The sequence below is a fragment of the Ranitomeya variabilis genome, chromosome 2 (genome assembly GCF_051348905.1).
Source record: "Ranitomeya variabilis isolate aRanVar5 chromosome 2, aRanVar5.hap1, whole genome shotgun sequence".
Classification (NCBI taxonomy): Eukaryota; Metazoa; Chordata; class Amphibia; order Anura; family Dendrobatidae; genus Ranitomeya; species Ranitomeya variabilis.
In genome coordinates, this window is record NC_135233.1 from 658,937,684 (window position 1) to 658,961,576 (window position 23,893).

The 23,893-nt window shown below is 47.2% G+C and overlaps 1 protein-coding gene and 1 long non-coding RNA gene across 5 annotated transcripts in view; one reads left to right on the plus strand and one right to left on the minus strand.

Moving 5' to 3' along the window:
- Positions 1 to 23,893, minus strand: part of SASH1 (SAM and SH3 domain containing 1) — a 1,249,329-nt gene that overhangs the window by 505,016 nt on the left and 720,420 nt on the right. The window lies entirely within an intron of this gene.
- On the plus strand, positions 7,323 to 9,062 carry LOC143809805 (uncharacterized). Its single transcript, XR_013222464.1, has 2 exons — positions 7,323 to 7,487; positions 8,364 to 9,062. It is a non-coding gene; the product is annotated as an uncharacterized LOC143809805 (long non-coding RNA).

Below are 23,893 nucleotides of genomic sequence, written 5' to 3' on the forward strand. Positions count from 1 at the left end.
TGCAGGCCGCAGGCTGGATGAGGGGGCGTTCCGATTTGCGGCGCACTGCTGCTGGTGTTCGGTGCTGCGGGGGCTCTGCCAACATTTTGTGAAAGGCCAGAACCCCTGCAGTTTATTTATTTATTTTTACTCATTTATATAGCGCTATTAATTCCACAGCGCTTTACAGACATTAGTGGCACTGTCCCCAATGGGGACAATCTAAATTCCCCAATCTAAATTCCCTATCTTTGGAATGCAGGAGGAAACCGGAGTACCTGGAGAAAGCCCATGCAAACACGGGGAGAATATACAGATGTTGTCCTTGATGGAATTTTAGCCCAGGACCCCAGCGCTGCAAGGCTGCAGTGCCAACCACTGAGCCACCGTGCAGCACCAGTTGCATGGCATGGTTTCCTATGCGGTGGACTCCTGGGAAAATAGCTGCCGGGGGCGGCGCATGTGCAGATGGAGATCTCAGGAGATTAGATCTCAGCGCTGAAATCTCATCTCCCGAGATCTTGGTGCCGAGATCTCCATCTGCTCATGCACCATCCCCGGCAGCCATTTTCCCAGAGTCCACCCCATAGGAAACCATGCAACTGCGGGAGCTCTGGCCTTTCACAAAATGTCGGCAGAGCCCTCGTGGCACCGTACACCCGCAGCACCGAACACCGAACACCATGCTGCACTCATGTCTGTGTTTTCTCAGTAGCACAGATGACAAGGGCCAATACAAGTCTATGAGTCCATGTAAACATGCCGTCCGTGTGCCATCCATGTGCCGTCCATGTGCTGTCTGTGCTTAACATGGAAAGTATATCAGAAGCTTTGTAATTTCATTTCCATTATCCATACCAGAAAACACGGATGGCACATGGATGGCACACTGATTGAAAACACTGATGACACCGACATCGGTGTAACATGTACGTGTTTTATATGGACATGGGGGCCCCACTTTGAATTTTGCCTAGGGCCCCAATTTGTCTAAAACTGGCCCTGGCTAGATGAATCACCAGCAAAGAAACACTCAGTGTTCTTGTTTCAAGATGTTTCCACTCCATCCTGTAGAATGTAAGCCCGCAAGGGCAGGGTCTTCTCCCCTCTGTATCAGTCTGTCATTGCTAGTTTGCTTACTGTAATGTTGTGAATTTGGATTCTGGGCTCCCCCGGTGGCCGCTTGTGGAATTGGACTTGTCATCCTCTTTCCTGTTTCACCTGGTTCCATCAGTAGTGGGTGTCGCTATTTAAGCTCATTTCTCTGGTGGTTTCTTGCCGGTCAACAATGTTATCTGATGCCTCTCAGTGCTTGTTCCTGCTTCTGACAACTACTAGATAAGTTGGACTTTTGTCCATGTTTCGTTTTGCCTATTTGTTCCAGTTCACAGCTGAAGTTTTGTTACTGTGTCTGGAAAGCTCTCGTTGATCAGGGATTGCTACTCTGGCGTTATGAGTTAATGCCAGAGTTTAAGGTAATCTCTGGATGGTGTTTTGTTAGTGTTTTTCTGCTGACCATGAAAGTATACTATCTGTCTTCTGCTATCTAGTAAGTGGACCTCAAATTTGCTAAGACTATTTTCCTGCTGCGTTTGTTGTTTCATCTGAACTCACCGTCATTATATGTGGGGGGCTACTGTCTTCTTTGGAATATTTCTCTAGAGGTGAGCCGGGTCTTATATTTCCCTCTGCTAGCTATTTAGGTCTTAGGCCAGAGCTGGGCATCTAGCAATAAATAGGAAATGCTACCTGGCTATTTCTAGTTGCGCGGCAGGCTTAGTTCATGGTCAGTATAGTTCCATCTTCCGAGAGCTTGTCCCTCTATAGGCTTGCTATGATCTCTGCCTGCAGAGATCATGACAGTTTGACCGGCCAATAAAGTGTTAAAGACCCAGGTTGAGAAAGGAGAGTTATAAGAAGTCTGCTGGAATTTTTTTTTTTTTTTTTTTCCTCCAGTTTGCCTTGCTGCAGTCTTTTTTCTCTCTCTCCTCCTAATCTCTGTATGGCTCTGTGTGCACCTGACAATAATGGATCTTCAGAGTGTAACTGCGGGTTTGAATAATCTCATCACGAAAGTACAAAATTTACAAGATTTTGTGGTACATGCTCCAGTATCTGAGCCGAGAATTCCTTTGCCGGAGTTCTTCACAGGGAATAGAGCTAGCTTCCAGAATTTCCGAAATAATTGTAAGCTTTATTTGTCCCTGAAGTCTCGTTCAGCTGGAGACCCTGCTCAGCAGGTTAGGATTGTGATTTCCTTGCTCAGGGGTGACCCTCAAGATTGGGCCTTCTCATTGCCAGCAGGGGATCCTGCGTTGCGCGATGTGGATGCGTTTTTTCTGGCCTTGGGCTTGCTTTATGAGGAACCTCATTTGGAACTTCAGGCAGAAAAAACTTTGATGGCACTATCTCAGGGGCAAGACGAAGCTGAGGTTTACTGCCAAAAATTCCGTAAATGGTCTGTGCTTACTCAGTGGAATGAGTGCGCCTTGGCGGCAACTTTCAGAGAAGGTCTCTCTGATGCCGTTAAGGACGTTATGGTGGGGTTCCCTGTGCCTGCAGGTCTGAATGAGTCCATGACAATGGCTATTCAGATTGATAGGCGTCTGCGGGAGCGCAAACCGGTGCACCATCTGGCGGTGTCTATGGAAAAGACGCCAGAAAGTATGCAGTGTGATAGAATTCTGTCCAGGAGCGAGCGACAGAATTTTAGACGGAAGAATGGATTGTGCTTCTATTGTGGGGATTCTACTCATGTTATATCAGCATGCTCTAGGCGTACAAAGAAGCTTGATAAGTCTGTTTCCATTGGCACCATTCAGTCTAAGTTTATTTTGTCTGTAACCCTGATTTGCTCTTTGTCATCCATTGCCACGGACGCCTATGTTGACTCTGGCGCCGCTCTGAGTCTTATGGATTGGTCCTTTGCCAATCGTTGTGGTTTTGATTTAGAGCCTTTGGAGACTCTTATTCCTCTGAAGGGGATTGACTCCACCCCATTGGCTAATAATAAACCACAATACTGGACACAAGTAACCATGCGTATCAATCCGGATCACCAGGAGATTATTCGTTTCCTGGTGCTGTATAATTTACATGACGATTTGGTACTGGGATTGCCATGGTTGCAGTCTCACAATCCAGTCTTGGACTGGAGAGCTATGTCTGTGTTGAGCTGGGGATGTAAGGGTATTCATGGGGACTTACCTTTGGTTTCTATTTCGTCGTCCATTCCCTCTGAAGTCCCTGAGTTCCTCTCTGATTATCAAGACGTCTTTGACGAACCCAAGCTTGGGTCGTTACCTCCGCACCGTGAGTGCGATTGTGCCATAGATTTGATACCGGGTTGCAAATATCCAAAGGGTCGTTTGTTTAATCTGTCTGTGCCGGAACATGCTGCTATGCGGGAATATATAAAGGAGTCTTTGGAAAAGGGACATATTCGTCCATCTTCTTCTCCCTTGGGGGCTGGGTTTTTCTTTGTCTCAAAAAAGGACGGCTCTTTGAGACCATGTATTGATTATCGGCTTCTGAATAAGATCACTGTTAAGTACCAATACCCATTGCCATTGCTTACTGATTTGTTTGCTCGTATAGAGGGTGCTAAGTGGTTCTCTAAAATTGATCTTCGTGGGGCGTATAATTTGGTGCGGATCAGGCAGGGGGATGAGTGGAAGACCGCATTTAATACGCCCGAGGGCCACTTTGAGTATTTGGTCATGCCTTTTGGTCTTTCTAATGCCCCTTCAGTTTTCCAGTCTTTTATGCATGATATTTTCCGCGATTTTCTGGATAAATTTATGATAATATATCTGGATGATATTCTGATTTTTTCTGATGACTGGGACTCTCATGTCCAGCAGGTCAGGAGAGTTTTTCAGGTTCTGCGGTCTAATTCTTTATGTGTGAAGGGGTCTAAGTGCGTTTTTGGGGTCCAGAAAATTTCCTTTTTGGGGTATATTTTTTCTCCCTCTTCCATTGAGATGGATCCCGTCAAGGTGCAAGCTATTTGTGACTGGACTCAGCCCTCCTCTCTTAAGGGTCTTCAGAGATTTTTGGGCTTTGCCAACTTTTACCGCCGATTTATTGCTGGTTTTTCGGATGTCGTTAAACCACTGACTGATTTGACCAGACATGGCGCTGATGTTGCTAATTGGTCCCCTCATGCTGTAGAGGCCTTTCAGGAGCTTAAGCACCGTTTTGCCTCTGCCCCTGTGTTACGTCAGCCTGATGTGAATCTGCCTTTTCAGGTTGAGGTTGACGCTTCGGAGATCGGAGCTGGGGCAGTGTTGTCGCAGAAAGGTTCCGACTGCTCCGTCATTAGGCCTTGTGCCTTCTTTTCTCGCAAATTTTCGCCCGCAGAGCGGAATTATGATGTTGGGAATAGGGAGCTTTTGGCCATGAAGTGGGCGTTTGAGGAGTGGCGCCATTGGCTAGAGGGGGCTAAGCATCAGGTGGTGGTATTGACTGACCACAAAAATTTGATTTATCTTGAGACTGCCAGGCGCCTGAATCCTAGACAGGCGCGCTGGTCTTTATTTTTTTCTCGCTTTAATTTTGTGGTGTCATACCTACCGGGTTCTAAGAATGTTAAGGCAGATGCCCTTTCTAGGAGTTTTGACCCGGACTCTCCTGGTAATGCTGAACCCACAGGTATCCTTAGGGAGGGAGTAATTTTGTCGGCCGTTTCTCCTGATCTGCGGCGGTCCTTGCAAGAGTTTCAGGCGGATAGACCGGATCGTTGTCCGCCTGATAGACTGTTTGTTCCGGATGATTGGACCAGTAGAGTCATCTCTGAGGTACATTCTTCTGCATTGGCAGGTCATCCCGGAATTTTTGGTACCAGGGATTTGGTGGCAAGATCCTTCTGGTGGCCTTCCCTGTCACGAGATGTGCGAGTCTTTGTGCAGTCATGTGACATTTGTGCTCGGGCCAAGTCTTGTAGTTCTCGGGCTAGCGGACTGCTGTTGCCCTTGCCTATTCCTAAGAGGCCTTGGACACACATCTCGATGGATTTTATTTCAGATCTGCCTGTTTCCCAGAAGATGTCTGTCATCTGGGTGGTCTGTGACCGTTTCTCTAAAATGGTCCATTTGGTTCCTCTGCCCAAGTTGCCTTCTTCTTCTGAGTTGGTTCCTCTGTTTTTTCAGAATGTTGTCCGATTGCACGGTATTCCTGAGAATATTGTTTCTGACAGAGGTACCCAATTTGTGTCTAGATTTTGGCGGGCATTCTGTGCTAGGATGGGCATAGATTTGTCTTTTTCATCTGCTTTTCACCCTCAGACTAATGGCCAGACCGAGCGGACTAATCAGACCCTGGAGACATATCTGAGGTGTTTTGTCTCTGCTGACCAGGATGATTGGGTTGCTTTTTTGCCATTGGCAGAGTTCGCCCTCAATAATCGGGCCAGCTCTTCCACCTTGGTGTCCCCGTTTTTCTGTAATTCGGGGTTTCACCCTCGATTTTCCTCCGGTCAGGTGGAATCCTCGGATTGTCCTGGAGTGGATGCGGTGGTGGAGAGATTGCATCACATCTGGGGGCAGGTTATGGACAATTTGAAGTTGTCCCAGGAGAAGACTCAGCGTTTTGCCAACCGTCATCGTCGTGTTGGTTCTCGGCTTTGTGTTGGAGATTTGGTGTGGTTGTCTTCTCGTTTTGTCCCTATGAGGGTCTCTTCTCCTAAGTTTAAACCTCGGTTCATCGGCCCTTATAGAATATTGGAGATTCTTAATCCTGTTTCTTTCCGTTTGGACCTCCCTGCGTCCTTTTCCATTCATAACGTTTTTCATCGGTCGTTATTGCGCAGGTATGAGGTACCTGTTGTACCTTCAGTTGAGCCTCCTGCTCCGGTGTTGGTTGAGGGTGAGTTGGAGTACGTTGTGGAGAAAATTTTGGACTCTCGTGTTTCCAGACGGAGACTCCAGTATCTGGTCAACTGGAAGGGTTACGGCCAGGAGGATAATTCTTGGGTCAATGCATCTGATGTTCATGCTTCTGATCTTGTTCGTGCCTTCCATAGGGCTCATCCTGGTCGCCCTGGTGGATCTGGTGAGGGTTCGGTGCCCCCTCCTTGAGGGGGGGGTACTGTTGTGAATTTGGATTCTGGGCTCCCCCGGTGGCCGCTTGTGGAATTGGACTTGTCATCCTCTTTCCTGTTTCACCTGGTTCCATCAGTAGTGGGTGTCGCTATTTAAGCTCATTTCTCTGGTGGTTTCTTGCCGGTCAACAATGTTATCTGATGCCTCTCAGTGCTTGTTCCTGCTTCTGACAACTACTAGATAAGTTGGACTTTTGTCCATGTTTCGTTTTGCCTATTTGTTCCAGTTCACAGCTGAAGTTTTGTTACTGTGTCTGGAAAGCTCTCGTTGATCAGGGATTGCTACTCTGGCGTTATGAGTTAATGCCAGAGTTTAAGGTAATCTCTGGATGGTGTTTTGTTAGTGTTTTTCTGCTGACCATGAAAGTATACTATCTGTCTTCTGCTATCTAGTAAGTGGACCTCAAATTTGCTAAGACTATTTTCCTGCTGCGTTTGTTGTTTCATCTGAACTCACCGTCATTATATGTGGGGGGCTACTGTCTTCTTTGGAATATTTCTCTAGAGGTGAGCCGGGTCTTATATTTCCCTCTGCTAGCTATTTAGGTCTTAGGCCAGAGCTGGGCATCTAGCAATAAATAGGAAATGCTACCTGGCTATTTCTAGTTGCGCGGCAGGCTTAGTTCATGGTCAGTATAGTTCCATCTTCCGAGAGCTTGTCCCTCTATAGGCTTGCTATGATCTCTGCCTGCAGAGATCATGACACTGTAATTTGTATGTAACCCCTTCTCATGTACAGCACCATGGAATCAATGGTGCTAAATAAATAAATAAATAAATAATAATAATAATAATAATAATAATAATAAATAACACTAAAGGTGGAATCAGACTGGTTGCTATGGGCAATTGCTAAAATTTTGTTAATAGTTTCTAAATGAGGTTTTTGTTCCTATGGTAAGAGTGTAATGTTGTAAAAAGGGGGAAGTGTTGTCATAGGGCCTAGAATTTAATTATGTTTGAGGTAAATTATTATAAAGTCCTTAATTGTTTCAGACTCAGTAAATGCTTTTTACTTTTGGGAACTTTTCCTCAATCGCCAAGCTCCCCCAGCCTTGATGGTAGCCAATGTGATCTGCCATATTATTGCTACTTGTGGTCAATATTAATTAATACCTGTGGAGATATCACTCATGGTCATATGTGACATCATCAAATACAGGAGGCCATTATTACATCACAGCATGATGTCACAATGACTGTGGGTCTATACAAACAGGTGTTCTTGGGGCAGAAGCTCATTTCAGAAGATGAAGACGAGGAGAGAGGAGGATCCAGGATCAATGACACGGATTCTCATTTCAGGAGATGAAGACGAGGAGAGCGGAGGATCCAGGATCAAGGGCACAGACTCTCATTTCAGGAGAAGAAGATGAGGAGAGTGGAAGTTCCAGGATTGAGGATACAGGTAAATAAGAAACCTTACAGGGATTTAAGTTAGTGAACTTAACGCCAACATGGACCCTCCAAGTCTACAGATTGTGACTGTAAGGTTCTAGATTTCTTCAGTCCTTGCTGGTAGAATCTCTAGACTTGGGTGATGAAGGTTCTTTGTGAGGTCACACAGCGGAATGTTCGACACTGAGAGTTCTATGCAGCAAACATGGGGACATCAGAGAGGTGAGCACAAAAATCGCACCTCGGATGGAGACACCACTATCGCTACTATGGTCAGTGACACTTCAAGTTGTATCTGTGGCTGGCACAGATTGTTGGTGGTGGTTCTGTTACTTCAATTTAAGATTATTGGGGCAAAAATGTACCATTATTCCCCCACATGGAAGAGAGGTTGGTGTACATACATTGGGGGAAAATATATTTATTTGTTTACTTTACTTTCTTTTTATTTATTTAGTTTACCATTTTATTTTCCTATTTTATTTTATTTATTTTACTTATATATAACTGCATTTACAACATTTTTTTAAAAACAAATTTAGTACACCATTTTTTAGAGTTTACGTCAAAACTTAAAAATGCAGAGAAAAGGGGGCTTGTTTATCTGCATAAGGGCTCGTTTCCATTTGCGAGAAACACGTCCGTGTCTCGCATTTGAAAACCAAGCTCTGGTGCCGGCACTTGGGAGCGGAGCGTGTGGCCGCATAGGAACACGTGGAGCTGCACGCTCCGCTCCAAAGTGCCGGTGCCAGAGCTTGGTTTTCACATGCGAGACATGGATGTGTTTCTCGCAAATGGAAACAAGCCCTAAAGTACAATATATTTATGATGCTTTCTACAGGTTTTATAATGATACTCCCAATCATATTATTTTTTTTCTTACCAGGGAGAGAATCTGGATCCTGGAAGGAAGATTGAAGAATCTAAAGAGAGCCACGCGATTATTTAGTGTTAATCATTTAATATGTCTGTACATTATATTTGTTGTCTTATGATGTCATTATATGCTGATTATATGGATCTAATCCTGGAATCAGTGCATCATGACATCATATTGTTTAGGTGTCTGCTGTCTTATCCAACGGTATAAGGAGTAGAACATACATATTTACATACTTTAGCACTACAGAGTGCAACTTTATTTGTTTGCCAACTGTATAATGGTCCTGATATGATGCAACAATCCTATGTCTGTATATTAAGGGGTAGTGTTTGTAGCGGGGTAGTGTTCTGTGTGGGGGGGGGTAGTCTGTTTTTTTTACAGGGGAGATGAACATGGCCAAGCTATGAGCTTCAGGGTCTGATCTGATGAGGAAAGGTGAGGCAACTTACTAGGACAAAGAAGATCTGCTATCCAGAAACGAGTCTCCATATTGAATATCATTGCTGTATATATGTCAGTTAGTTAGTTGTAGTATGGCCTTGATCCAGGGTTCTCGAACTGATTGCCTTTTCCCGGGGTCAAGAAGGAATTTTTTCCCTGTAACACACATTGGCTGAACGTGTCCAGGTTTTTTGCCTTCTTCTGGATCATTGGTCTTAGGTAGAGGTAAAGTTGTATTTAATAAAATTTGTTTAAAATCAATGATCAGTCTCCTTTTGTCTTTATTTTTATATAGCACTCAGGTAGTTGTATATGTTATTTCTCATTTTTATGATCCATGGCTGCCACAATATGAAGGCAAACCAAAATGTAAGGGCAGTAATTATGTGTCTGCTAATGCAATGTCTGTATTTGTCCTTCCTAATACCACTACTAATGGCACATCCCTCCTAATAACACTCCTAGTGGCACGTCCCCCCTAATAACACTCCTAGTGTCACGTCCCCCCTAATAACAGTTCTAATGGCATGCCCCTATGCCCCTCCTAATAGGGTATAAATTGCTGATTGCTGGTGGTCTGACTGCTGAGACCACCAGGGATATCAAGACTGGAGCTTTGGAACCCCAATATTGGTGCTCTGCAATCCTGTTCTGAATTGAGAGGAGGTTCATTTTCTATGGGACAGCCAAGTACAGCGCTCGGCTATTTTCAGCAGTCTTATAAACAATGAATGGAGTGAAGACCAAGCATGACCACTGTCACATATACACCTCTCAACACATGGCGTGGGGTGCACCTGCAAGGGTTAATTTATCTCCTCGCATTCAATCCAACTCTCAACCTCTGTGTTAGGCTATAAAGTGAGCATAAATCACTATTTTTGTATAGAGTCCTGAGGAAGGACAAAGCCATCTGTGTCCCCACCGTATGCCTCTTTGTGTCCGGCTCTGATGCGAGGGTTAATGAAAACTGTCAATCTGTCACTGTTGGCAATAAAGTCACCATTGGTCTCAGGGACACTGGGGCAGAGGTGACCCTGGTGCGTCCAGCCATGATAACCCCTGCCGATATCATACCAGGAAAGACTATGTCTATAACCGGGATTGGAGAAGTCAGCCCTGCCGTGCCCATGGCCCGTGTGTACCTGGACTGGGAAGCAGGGAAAGGACTGAGAGAAATGGGAGAATCAGAGGCTATTCCCACCAATGTGTTGCTAGGCACGGACCTGGGGAGGATGGTGTCCCACTATGTTCCTCCTAGCAAGTAAATGCTACAGAGAAGCCGGAAGCAAGTGACCCACCTGCTCAGACTCAGGCCTAGAGATTAGAGGGTGAATCTCAGACAGAACTGCCAGAACAGGAGGCCCATACTGTGGCCCCGAAGCCTAACCACATGGCAGACCCAAAAGGTCCCTGATAACAGACACTGAAGACTCAGTTTAAGACCAGGGCCTAGCAGTCACACTAGGCCAGGGCCTTCAGGCTGACAGTCAGAGCTTCCAGGAGGCCTTGCGGACAGATGTCAGTCTGGAAGAGCTCAGATGTCTTGCAGACCAACCCCCTGCTGCTTCTGGCAAAAAGAGAGTATACTGGGACCAGGGCAGACTGTGTAAAGAGACACTCCCCACGGATACTACAGAATCTTGGGACTATGATCGTCCCTTATCCATTTAGGGAACAATTACTGAGAATTGTCCATGAAATTCCTTTGGCCGGATACCTTGGAATACAAAAGACTAAAGCTCGCCTGACACAACTTCTATTGGCCCAAGATGGGGACAGATATTGCCAATTACTGTCAATCCTGCATAGTTTGTCAGAGAGTTGGAAAATCTGGGAATATACAGAAGGCTCCATTGATACCACTGCCTGTGATCGATGAGCCTTTCCAGCGAGTGGCTGTGGATATCATAGGGCCACTTGCAAACCCTAGCAGCTCTGGCAAAAAGTACATCCTCACAGTGGTGGACTATGCTACACGATACCCGGAAGCTGTGGCACTGCCCTCCATCTGAGCTGACAAAGTGGCGGATGCTTTACCGACTGTGTTATCTCGTGTGGGTTTCCCCAGGGAAATGTTAACCAATCAGGGAACCCAGTTCATGTCCAATCTGATGGAAAGCCTCTGCGAAAAAATACAAGTACAGCATTTTGTGGCCAACGCCTATCATCCCCAAACCAACGGACTCTGCAAGTGTTTTAATGGAACATTAAAGCAAATGTTCAAAATGCTGGTGGAGAAGGGAGTCGATTATGGCAAAGCTGACCTGTAAGTCAACCCCCATGCACGTTCATAAGGAGGGAGGTGTGGTGAAATATGTGTGTATATATATATATATATATATATGTACAGTGACCTATGTATAGTAACTGTGTGACTAGTAAGATCTGTCCTGAAGGCTGCACGTCTCACCCAGGTGTTAATATGTATTTTCCTGAGAAAAGCAGACTTCTGTCTCCAAATCTCACCAGGGGGTCTAGCTAGGACCAAGAAGAAAGGGTAACACTTGACACTTCCTAGCTCTTGGAAGAGAGATGTCAATTACGGCCTGATAGTATCTCTGTGAGAACGTTTACATAAAGGATCTGAGGAGAAAATAATAAATTCATTGGTAGCGTGGCCATGGTCCAATCAAAAACAAGCAATTATGATATTAACCTGAGGGGCTAGTCTAGAAATCTGACCTCCGGACCACAGCTATAAATTAGACCTGTTGTTAGGGTTTGCGGAACGCACCGAATATATTTATTGATGTGATTGGTGCGTTCGCAACCCGGGATCCACCGTGCAGGAAATATCCTGCCGCTAAGTGAATATGGCGGTATTAACCAGCTCTGTTAGCTTCACAGAGCGGCCAAGAAAGCAAAGCTCTGTGCCCTGTTAACTCTCACAGAGACACAGGCTAACTACCCAGAAGAGAGCAGTCAGTGGTCATGCATGCACACAACACTCCTCGCCGGAGGTGCCAGCATTCTAGGGGCTTATTTCAGCCGGGTCCCTGAATACTCTCATACATAATCTCCTCGCCGGAGGTGCCAGCATTCTAGGGGCTTATTTCAGCCGGGTCCCTGAACACATTCACGCATATGACCACAGTGGCGCAAAGCATGTAACTTTAGAAGATACTAGCGCATGGCCATGCGAGCCTTAAATAGCTGCAGCACGTATAGGACCTTCAAAAAGAGGACCAATGAGAGACTGCTACTGAGCCTGTGTACCTACAGGACCTTCCTAGAAAGACCAATAGATTTGGCTGCAGTACCTGAACATGTGACCCTTGATCTCCACTGAGAGATATTACCCTGGGCATGCTCAGTGTGTGCAAAGCAGGACTTAGTCCCAGAAAAGTCTGTTCCCTGTAGATCAGTGCAGGGTACAATAGCAGAGCCTGGAGAGGCAGCAAAAACCCTTTGCACTGAATCAGACTCAGTGAGACGCTGGGACCGACGTCTCCGCTGAGCAGGCTCCACTGTGGCCGATGGAGCATGGGAGACCGCAGCAGACACGGATCGAGATTCCCCCTGTGCAGCAGAGGAAACTCGACTCCTAACATTACCCCCCCTCTTAGGGCCCCCCCTCCTTGAGCCTCGCTACGCTCAAAAGCTGCAATGAGCAGCGGAGCCCGAATGTGCTCTTCAGGCTCCCAGGTTCTATCTTCTGGACCGTGACCCTTCCAATCCACCAGATAAAATTTCTTGCCACGTACCACCTTGCACCCCACGATAGCATTCACCTCAAACTCATCCGTGGATGAACCCGATGTCCCGGCAGATGACTCAGAAAACCGTGACAAATGAACGGGCTTTAAGAGGGAAACGTGAAAGGTATCGGTGATACCAAGGTGTGGAGGAATAGCCAAATGGTAGACCACAGGGTTCACCTGTTCCAGAACCTTGAACGGGCCAATGTAATGAGGCGCAAACTTAGTGGACTCAACTCGCAGTCTGATGTTACGGGCGGAGAGCCACACTAAATCGCCAGGAGCAAAGGTCGGAGCGGGGCGCCGGTGTGTATCAGCCGAGACCCTCATTCTCTCCTTGGAGGCCCGGATGGCATCCTGAGTGTGGTCCCAGATGTCACGTTCCTCCACCGACCAGTCAGCCACCCTAGAATCGGTGGATGACACGGGCATGGGCACAGGGACACGCGGATGCTGGCTGTAATTAAGGAGAAAAGGAGTCTGACTAGTGGAATCGGCTATGGCGTTGTTCAAGGCAAATTCCGCCCAAGGTAGCAAAGATGCCCAGTCATCCTGCCTAGCAGAGACAAAATGTCGTAAGTATGTCACCAGAGTCTAATTGGTTCTCTCTACCAACCCATTCGTCTCGGGATGATATGCAGAGGAGAGATTCAGCTCTATGCTGAGTAAACGGCAGAGCTCTCTTCAAAACCGAGATGCAAACTGGGGACCCCGGTCGCTGACAACTTTATCAGGCATTCCATGTAAGCAGAAAATATGTTTAATGAACAACGCCGCCAAGGCCCGTGCAGAAGGTAACCGTGGTAGCGGCACCAAATGCACCATTTTCGAGAAATGATCGGTGATGAGTTTGACCCAAATGATGGTACAGCTGCGAGACTTGGGCAAGCCCACCACAATGTCCATCCCAACCATCTCCCAGGGCCTGTCTGCCACCGGCATGGGGTAAAGTAACCCAGCAGGACGTTGCCGTGAAGATCGATTCTGGGCGCAGGAGACACACGCCCGAATATAGTCCCCAACGTCACGGGCCATATGCGGCCACCAGTACATCCTCGCCAAAAGCTCAGATGTCCTCTTGGTTCCAAAATGTCTACCCACTCTGGACAAGTGAGCCCAAGAGAGAACCTCCGGTTGCAAATTCGCTGGTACGAAAGTCTTGCCCGGGGGCACAGACTCTAGCGAAACCGGAGCCACAGTTCTCAGACTCTCAGAGGGGACAATAAGCCGAGGCTCCTCATCCTCCTCCTCAGATGACACTACGGAGTGGGAGAGAGCGTCGGCATGAATGATCTTCTCCCCAGAGAGAAAATGGAGAGTAAAATGGAACCAGGAGAAGAACAAGGACCATCTGGCCTGGCGAGAATTCAGCCGCTGGGCCATCTGTATGTAAACCAAGTTTTTGTGGTCGGTGAATACTTGGAAGGGAAAGCGAGCTCCCTCCAAGAGGTGTCTCCACTCAGAAAAAGCTAACTTCATTGCTAGCAACTCCCTGTCCCCGATGGAATAATTCCTCTCCGCTGGTGTGAAGGTCTTGGAGAAGAAGAAGCAAGGATGCTTCCGACCTTGAGCATCCATTTGGAAAAGGACTGCTCCAGCACCAACGGATGAGGCATCCACCTCCATTATAAATGGCTTATCTACATCGGGGCGATGTAGAATAGGAGCGCTAGCGAAGTGTGACTTAACCGAAAGGAATGCCTTGGAGACATCCTCCGACCACAACTTGGGATTTGCTCCCTTCTTGGTGAGGGCAACCAAGGGAGCTACCAAAGTTGAAAAGTGTGGAATGAACTGGCGATAGTAATTGATGAACCCCATAAAGTGCTGCACCGCCTTAAGTGAATGGGGTTCCTGCCAGTCCATCACAGCCTGTAGTTTGGCAGGATCCATAGCCAAACCCTTGGCAGAGATGATATAACCAAGGAATGGCAAGGACTCCTGCTCAAACACACACTTCTCCAACTTGGCGTAGAGGGAGTTTGCCCGTAAGAGGTCGAAGACTTTGCAAACATCTCTCTGGTGGGACTCAATATCTGGAGAGTAGATGAGAATATCATCCAGATAGACTACGACCGAGGTGGTGAGCATCTCCCGGAAGATGTCATTCACAAAGTCTTGGAAAACGGCTGGGGCATTACAGAGCCCGAAGGGCATCACCAGATATTCATAGTGCCCATCCCTGGTGTTAAAAGCCGTCTTCCACTCGTCCCCCTCACGGATGCGAATCAGGTTATAAGCACCCCGCAAATCTAATTTAGTAAGTACCCTTGCTCCCCGTAGCCTATCAAAGAGCTCAGATATCAGGGGTAGTGGGTACTTGTTTTTAACGGTGATGGCGGTAAGACCCCTGTAGTCAATGCATGGACGTAATTCTCCACTCTTCTTCTGCACGAAGAAGAACCCAGCCCCTGCAGGTGACACTGACTTCCTAATAAAACCTCTTGCCAGATTCTCTTGGATATACTGAGACATTGCCTCCGTCTCCGGGAGAGATAATGGATAGACTCGACCCTGGGGAGGCTCAGCACCAGGCAAGAGATCGATAGGACAGTAATAGGGGCAGTGAGGCGGAAGGGTCTCCACAGCCCTTTTGGAGAACACGTCCGCATAAGACCAATAGTGCTTGGGGAGAGAGGAAAGATCTGCGGGTACCTCAGTTGTAGCAACCTGAACGCACTCCCTCTGACATCTACCCTCACAGGATTTACTCCATCCCAAAATTTTCCCTGAGGACCACTCTATATGAGGAGAATGAAAACGAAGCCAGGGTATCCCCAACAGGACCTCATCAACTCCCTCAGGAAGGACCAAAAGAGAAATAATCTCCTGATGTGAAGGAGATACAGAAAGAGTGAAAGGGATGGTTTGGTGTTTAATCTGTGAAGGTAGTGTCGACCCATTTACCACTCGAATGGTTATTGGCTTGGCGAGCATCACCAGGGGTATTGCGTGTCGCTGAGCGAAAGCGGATGACATAAAATTACCCTCCGCCCCAGAGTCCACGCAAAGCTCTACTATAAGAGTGGATGGGCCTATGGTAATTGTCCCCTTGAAGGACAATTTTGAGGTAAACATCGCTGTGCCTAATGTACCTCCTCCAACTGCCACTAGACGCTGACGTTTCCTCGACCGCTGCGGACACTTGGAGGCAAGATGTCTGGACTGCCGGCAAACATGACAGAACTTAAGGGCACGAGCGGCCTGGGACTTAGACCCCGCTCGCGACCCCTCTATGGCCTGATGTGACTCGGGCGCCTGGACCGGAGATTCCAAAGGTCTGGCAAAGGTGGGAGCAAGCTGAAACCTCTGCTTACACTGGGCTCGCTCCAACCCTCGCTCGTGAAAACGAAGGTCTATGTGAGTTGATATAGATATGAGCTCCTCCAGTGTAGCGGGAATCTCCCTAGTGGCCAAAGCGTCCTTCACATGGTCAGCCAGCCCCCTCCAAAATACTGGGATGAGGGTTTTATCTGACCACTCCAACTCAGACGCTAAAGTCCGGAAGAGAATGGCAAATTGGCTGACCATGGTCGAACCCTGAGTCAATGCCAGCAGTTGGAGCGCCGTATCATGGGTGACTTGAGGTCCTACGAAGACCTGCTTCAGAGTGCCCAGAAACTGAGGAACACTCTGCACCACATGATCGTTGCGCTCCCACAGCGGCGTAGCCCACTCCAAAGCTCTGTCCGACAGGAGAGAAATTACAAATCCCACCTTTGCCCGCTCTGTGGGAAAACATGCAGCCAGGAGCTCGAGATGTATACCGCACTGGCTCACAAATCCCCTACAGGACTTACTGTCCCCAGAGAATTTTTCAGGCAACGGAAGGTGGGATAAGGTTGGAACAGAGGTGGCAGTGGGTGTTATGATCTGGTGACCTTGGAGCCGCATGAGAGACTTTCTCAGGAGTAGGTGGTACCTGTACTGACCCCAAAACCCTAATCTAACACCGCAACTAGAAGTAGCCGTGGGATGTACCTAACACGTCCTAGACATATCGACACAGCCGGAGGACTAAATACCCCTATAGATGGAAATGGGAATTCTATCTTGCCTCAGAGCAGAACCCCAAAGGATAGGCAGCCCCCCACAAATATTGACTGTGAGTATAAGAGGAAAGACACACGCAGGCAGAAAAACAGCATTTAGCAAAAGAGGCACTTCTAGCTAAATAGAAAAGGATAGGACAGAATACTGAGCGGTCAGTATTAAAATCCTAAAAACATCCACAGCAGATAATACAAATAATCCACATCTAACTAAAGACATGGAATGTATATCTGCATCTCCTGAGAATCCAGCATGACTGAAAAATCCAAACAAAGTCTGAGCTGGACAAAAACACAATAAATTGCACTGAATTGCAAAGCACACTGCATGTGTGCACAGAGACAAAAAACCAGACACTTATCTTAGCTGAATTTGCAGCAGGGCATGAGGAGCCAGAGAGAGATGCAATCCCTCCAAGTACAATGGACAACTGGCACAGACTCATGGATCCTGCAAACCTAAATACCTAATAGAGCTGCAATCAGCAGAAACACCTGCCCGGATTACAACCCCAAGACAACTGCACTACCACCAACAACCACCGGAGGGAGCCAAAGAGCAGAATTCACAACAGTACCCCCCCTTGAAGAGGGGTCACCGAACCCTCACCAGAGCCCCCAGGCCGATCAGGACGAGCCAGATGAAAGGCACGGACCAAATCAGCAGCATGGACATCAGAGGCAAAAACCCAAGAATTATCCTCCTGGCCATAACCCTTCCATTTGACAAGGTACTGAAGCCTCCGCCTCGAAAAGCGAGAATCCAAAATCTTCTCAACCACATACTCCAACTCCCCATCAACCAACACAGGAGCAGGAGGATCAACAGAGGGAACAACGGGCACCACATATTTCCGCAATAAAGATCTATGGAAAACATTATGGATGGCAAAAGAGGCCGGAAGGGCCAAACGAAAAGACACCGGATTGATAATCTCAGAAATCCTATAAGGACCAATAAACCGAGGCTTAAACTTAGGGGAAGAAACCTTCATAGGAACATGACGGGAAGACAACCAGACCAAATCCCCAACCCGAAGCCGGGAACCATCACACCGACAATGGTTAGCAAAACGCTGAGCCTCCTCCTGAGACAACACCAAATTGTCCACCACATGAGCCCAAATCTGCTGCAACCTGTCAACCACAGAATCCACACCAGGACAATCAGAAGGCTCAACCTGCCCCGAAGAAAAACGAGGATGAAAACCAAAATTACAAAAGAAGGGCGAAACCAAGGTAGCCGAACTAGCCCGATTATTAAGGGCAAACTCGGCCAATGGCAAGAAAGCCACCCAATCATCCTGATCAGCAGACACAAAGCATCTTAAATAAGTTTCCAAAGTCTGATTAGTTTGCTCGGTCTGGACATTTGTCTGAGGATGAAATGCGGAAGAAAAATACAAATCAATGCCCAGCCTAGCACAAAAGGCCCGCCAAAACCTAGAAACAAACTGGGAACCTCTGTCAGACACAATATTCTCCGGAATACCATGCAAACGAACCACATGCTGAAAAAACAACGGAACCAAATCAGAAGAGGAAGGTAATTTAGGCAAAGGCACCAAATGAACCATCTTAGAAAACCGGTCACAAACCACCCAGATAACCGACATCCTCTGGGAAACCGGAAGATCTGAAATAAAATCCATAGAAATATGCGTCCAGGGCCTCTCAGGGACTGGCAAAGGCAAAAGCAACCCACTAGCACGGGAACAACAAGGCTTGGCCCGCGCACAAGTCCCACAGGACTGCACAAAAGAACGCACATCACGCGACAAAGAAGGCCACCAAAAGGACCTACCAACCAAATCTCTGGTACCAAAAATACCAGGATGGCCAGCCAACACAGAACAATGAACCTCAGAAATCACTCTACTAGTCCATCTATCAGGAACAAACAGTTTCCCCACTGGACAGCGGTCAGGTTTGTCAGCCTGAAATTCCTGCAGAACCCGTCGCAAATCAGGGGAAATGGCAGAAAGGACCACCCCTTCCTTCAGAATGCCGACCGGCTCAAGTACCTCAGGAGAATCAGGCAAAAAACTCCTAGAGAGGGCATCAGCCTTAATATTCTTAGAACCCAGAAGATACAAAACCACGAAATCAAAACAGGAGAAAAACAGGGACCATCGAGCCTGTCTAGGATTCAGCCGTTTGGCAGATTCGAGGTAAATCAGATTTTTATGATCGGTCAAGACCACAATACGGTGCTTGGCTCCCTCAAGCCAATGTCGCCATTCCTCAAACGCCCACTTCATAGCCAACAACTCCCGATTGCCGACATCATAATTGCGTTCAGCAGGCGAAAACTTACAGGAAAAGAAGGCACACGGTTTCATCAAGGAACCATCAGAATTCCTCTGAGACAAAACGGCCCATGCCCCAATCTCAGAAGCGTCAACCTCAACCTGAAACGGAAGAGAAACATCTGGCTGACACAACACCGGGGCAGAAGTAAATCGGCGTTTAAGCTCCTGAAAGGCAGAGACAGCCACAGAGGACCAATTCGTTACATCAGCGCCTTTCTTCGTCAAATCGGTCAGGGGTTTAACCACACTGGAGAAGTTAGCAATTGAACGGCGATAAAAATTAGCAAAGCCCAAAAATTTCTGAAGGCTCTTCACGGATGTGGGCTGAATCCAATCATGAATGGCCTGAACCTTAACCGGATCGATCTCTATAGATGAGGGAAAAAAAATGAAGCCCAAAAAAGAAACCTTCTGCACTCCAAAGAGACATTTAGACCCCTTCACAAACAAAGCATTGTCACGAAGGATCTGAAATACCATCCTGACCTGTTTCACATGAGACTCCCAATCATTGGAAAAAATTAAGATGTCATCCAAATATACAATCATGAATTTATCAAGATAATTCCGGAAGATATCATGCATGAAGGACTGAAAAACAGATGGAGCATTAGAGAGCCCAAATGGCATCACAAGGTATTCAAAATGGCCTTCGGGCGTATTAAACGCAGTTTTCCATTCGTCACCCTGCTTAATACGAACAAGATTATATGCCCCCCGAAGGTCAACTTTAGTAAACCAACTAGCCCCCTTAATCCTGGCAAACAAATCGGAAAGCAAAGGTAAAGGGTATTGAAACTTGACCGTGATCTTATTCAAGAGGCGATAATCAATACAGGGTCTCAAGGAGCCATCCTTCTTAGCAACAAAAAAAAATCCCGCTCCCAACGGTGAAGAAGATGGCCGAATATGCCCTTTCTCCAAAGACTCCTTAACATAACTCCGCATGGCGGTATGTTCCGGCACAGACAGGTTGAAAAGTCGGCCCTTAGGAAACTTACAGCCTGGAATCAAGTCAATAGCACAATCACAGTCCCTATGCGGTGGAAGGGAACTGGACTTGGGCTCATCGAATACATCCTGAAAATCAGACAAAAACTCTGGAACTTCAGAAGAGGAGGAAGAGGAGATTGACATCACAGGAACGTCATTATGAACCCCCTGACAACCCCAACTAGTCACAGACATAGACTTCCAATCCAACACAGGATTATGTATCTGCAACCATGGAAACCCCAGCACAATAGCATCATGCAAATTATGCAACACCAGAAAACGACAATCTTCCTGATGGGCTGGCGCCATGCACATGGTCACCTGTGTCCAAAACTGGGGTTTATTTTTAGCCAAAGGTGTAGCATCAATGCCCCTTAAAGGAATAGGGTTCTGCAAAGACTGCAAGGGGAAACCACAACGCCTGGCAAATTCAAAGTCCATTAAGTTCAAAGCGGCGCCTGAATCCACAAACGCCATGACAGAAAATGACGACAATGAGCAGATCAAGGTCACAGATAACAGAAATTTAGGTTGTACAGTTCCGATGGTAACTGAACTAGCGATTCTCTTTGTACGCTTTGGGCAGACTGAAATGACATGAGAAGCATCGCCACAATAAAAACACAACCTATTCTGACGTCTGAATCCTTGTTGTTCCGTTCTAGACAGAATCCTATCACACTGCATAGGCTCAGGCATCTGCTCTGAGGACAACGCCACAGCACGCACAGTTCTGCGCTCCCGCAAGCACCGATCGATCTGAATGGCCAGAGACATAGAATCACTCAGACCAACAGGCGTGGGAAATCCCACCATAACATCTTTAACAGATTCAGAAAGACCCTTTCTGAAAATTGCCGCCAAAGCATCCTCATTCCATTTAGTCAGCACAGACCATTTTCTAAATTTCTGACAATACAATTCTGCCGCTTCTTGACCCTGAGACAGGGCCAACAAGGTCTTCTCCGCTTGATCCACAGAATTTGGTTCATCACATAATAATCCTAGAGCCTGAAAAAAGGCATCTACATTAAGCAAGGCCGGATTCCCAGATTCCAGGGAAAATGCCCAATCCTGAGGGTCGCCACACAGCAGGGAGATGACAATTTTAATCTGCTGAATGGGATCACCAGAGGAACGAGGCTTCAGAGCAAACAACAGTTTACAGTTGTTTTTAAAACTCAAAAATTTGGACCTGTCCCCAAAAAACAATTCAGGAGTAGGAATCCTAGGCTCTAAAAGCGGAGTCTGAGCAATATAATCAGAAATACCCTGTACCCTAGCAGCAAGCTGGTCTATACGAGAAACTAATCCCTGAACATCCATGCTAGCACAAGACTCCTCAGTCACCCAGAGGAAAAGAGGGAAGAAAAGACAAAGCAGGCTACAGAAAAAAAAATGGCTCTTTCTTCCCTTCTTCTGAGATGCATTTAACTCATTGTTGGCCAGTTGTACTGTTATGATCTGGTGACCTTGGAGCCGCATGAGAGACTTTCTCAGGAGTAGGTGGTACCTGTACTGACCCCAAAACCCTAATCTAACACCGCAACTAGAAGTAGCCGTGGGATGTACCTAACACGTCCTAGACATATCGACACAGCCGGAGGACTGAATACCCCTATAGATGGAAATGGGAATTCTATCTTGCCTCAGAGCAGAACCCCAAAGGATAGGCAGCCCCCCACAAATATTGACTGTGAGTATAAGAGGAAAGACACACGCAGGCAGAAAAACAGGATTTAGCAAAAGAGGCACTTCTAGCTAAATAGAAAAGGATAGGACAGAATACTGAGCGGTCAGTATTAAAATCCTAAAAACATCCACAGCAGATAATACAAATAATCCACATCTAACTAAAGACATAGAAAGTATATCTGCATCTCCTGAGAATCCAGCATGACTGAAAAATCCAAACAAAGTCTAAGCTGGACAAAAACACAATAAATTGCACTGAATTGCAAAGCACACTGCATGTGTGCACAGAGACAAAAAACCAAACACTTATCTTAGCTGAATTTGCAGCAGGGCATGAGGAGCCAGAGAGAGATGCAATCCCTCCAAGTACAATGGACAACTGGCACAGACTCATGGATCCTGCAAACCTAAATACCTAATAGAGCTGCAATCAGCAGAAACACCTGCCCGGATTACAACCCCAAGACAACTGCACTACCACCAACAACCACCGGAGGGAGCCCAAGAGCAGAATTCACAACAAGTGGGTAAAGCTGCTGCAGCCACGCTAGCAGCCTGAACAGCAATTGCGGTAACATCCATCGCCGAGGTTGCACGCTCGAGAGATGCCAACCGGCCCTCCAGCAGCTGGATGTACCCCTGCAATCGCTGTTCGTCCGCCATTACTTAGCCAGATCCTGGCGCTAGTATACTGTTAGGGTTTGCGGAATGCACCGAATATATTTATTGATGTGATTGGTGCGTTCGCAACCCGGGATCCACTGGCAGGAAATATCCTGCCGCTAAGTGAATGGCGGCACAATATGGCGGTATTAACCAGCTCTGTTAGCTTCACAGAGCGGCCGAGAAAGCAAAGCTCTGTGCCCTGTTAACTCTCACAGAGAAACAGGCTAACTACCCAGAAGAGAGCAGTCAGTGGTCATGCATGCACTCAACACTCCTCGCAGGAGGTGCCAGCATTCTAGGGGCTTATTTCAGCCGGGTCCCTGAATACTCTCATACACAATCTCCTCGCCGGAGGTGCCAGCATTCTAGGGGCTTATTTCAGCCGGGTCCCTGAACACATTCACGCATATGACCACAGTGGCGCAAGGCATGTAACTTTAGAAGACACTAGCGCATGGCCGTGCGACCATGCGAGCCTTAAATAGCTGCAGCACGTACAGGACCTTCAAAAAGAGGACCAATGAGAGACTGCTACTGAGCCTGCGTACCTACAGGACCTTCCTAGAAAGACCAATAGATTTGGCTGCAGTACCTGAACATGTGACCCTTGATCTCCACTGAGAGATATTACCCTGGGCATGCTCAGTGTGTGCAAAGCAGGACTTAGTGCCAGAAAAGCCTGTTCGCCGTAGATCAGTGCAGAGTACAATAGCAGAGCCTGGAGAGGCAGCAAAAACCCTTTACACTGAATCAGACTCAGTGAGACGCTGGGACCGACGTCTCTGCTGAGCAGGCTCCACTGCGGCCAATGGAGAATGGGAGACCGCAGCAGACACGGATCAAGATTCCCCCTGTGCAGCAGAAGAAACTCGACTCCTAACACCTGTATACCTAGAATCGTGTTCACTAGTGTTGAGCGATACCTTCCGATACTTGAAATTATCGGTATCGGATAGTATCGGCCGATACCCGAAAAATATCGGATATCGCCGATACCCGATACCAATACAAGTCAATGGGACACAAGTATCGGAAGCTATCCTGGATGGTTCCCAGGGTCTGAAGGAGAGGAAACTCTCCTTCAGGCCCTGGGATCCATATTCATGTAAAAAATAAAGAATTAAAATAAAAAGTATGGATATACTCACCCCTCCGGCGGCCCCTGGACCTTACCGATTGTAACCGGCAGCCTCCGTTCCTAAGAATGAGGAGTTAAGGACCCTCGATGACGTCGCGGCTTGTGATTGGTCGCGTGAGCGGTCACATGAGCGGCACGTGACCAATCGCAAGCCGCAACATCATCGAGGGTCCTAAACTCCTCATTCTTAGGAACAGAGGCTGCCGGTTACAATCGGTAAGGTCCAGGGGCCGCCGGAGGGGTGAGTATATCCATATTTTTTATTTTAATTCTTTATTTTTTACATGAATATGGATCCCAGGGCCTGAAGGAGAGTCTCCTCTCCTCCAGACCCTGGGAACCATACACTGGGAACTTCCGATTCCGATTTCTGATACCACAAAAATATCGGAACTCGGTATCGGAATTCCGATACCGCAAGTATCGGCCGATACCCGATACTTGCGGTATCGGAATGCTCAACACTAGTGTTCACATGTGAGGGCAGCCGAAGCTGATGTGGTCCATCAACTCCATATTCACACCCCCTAAG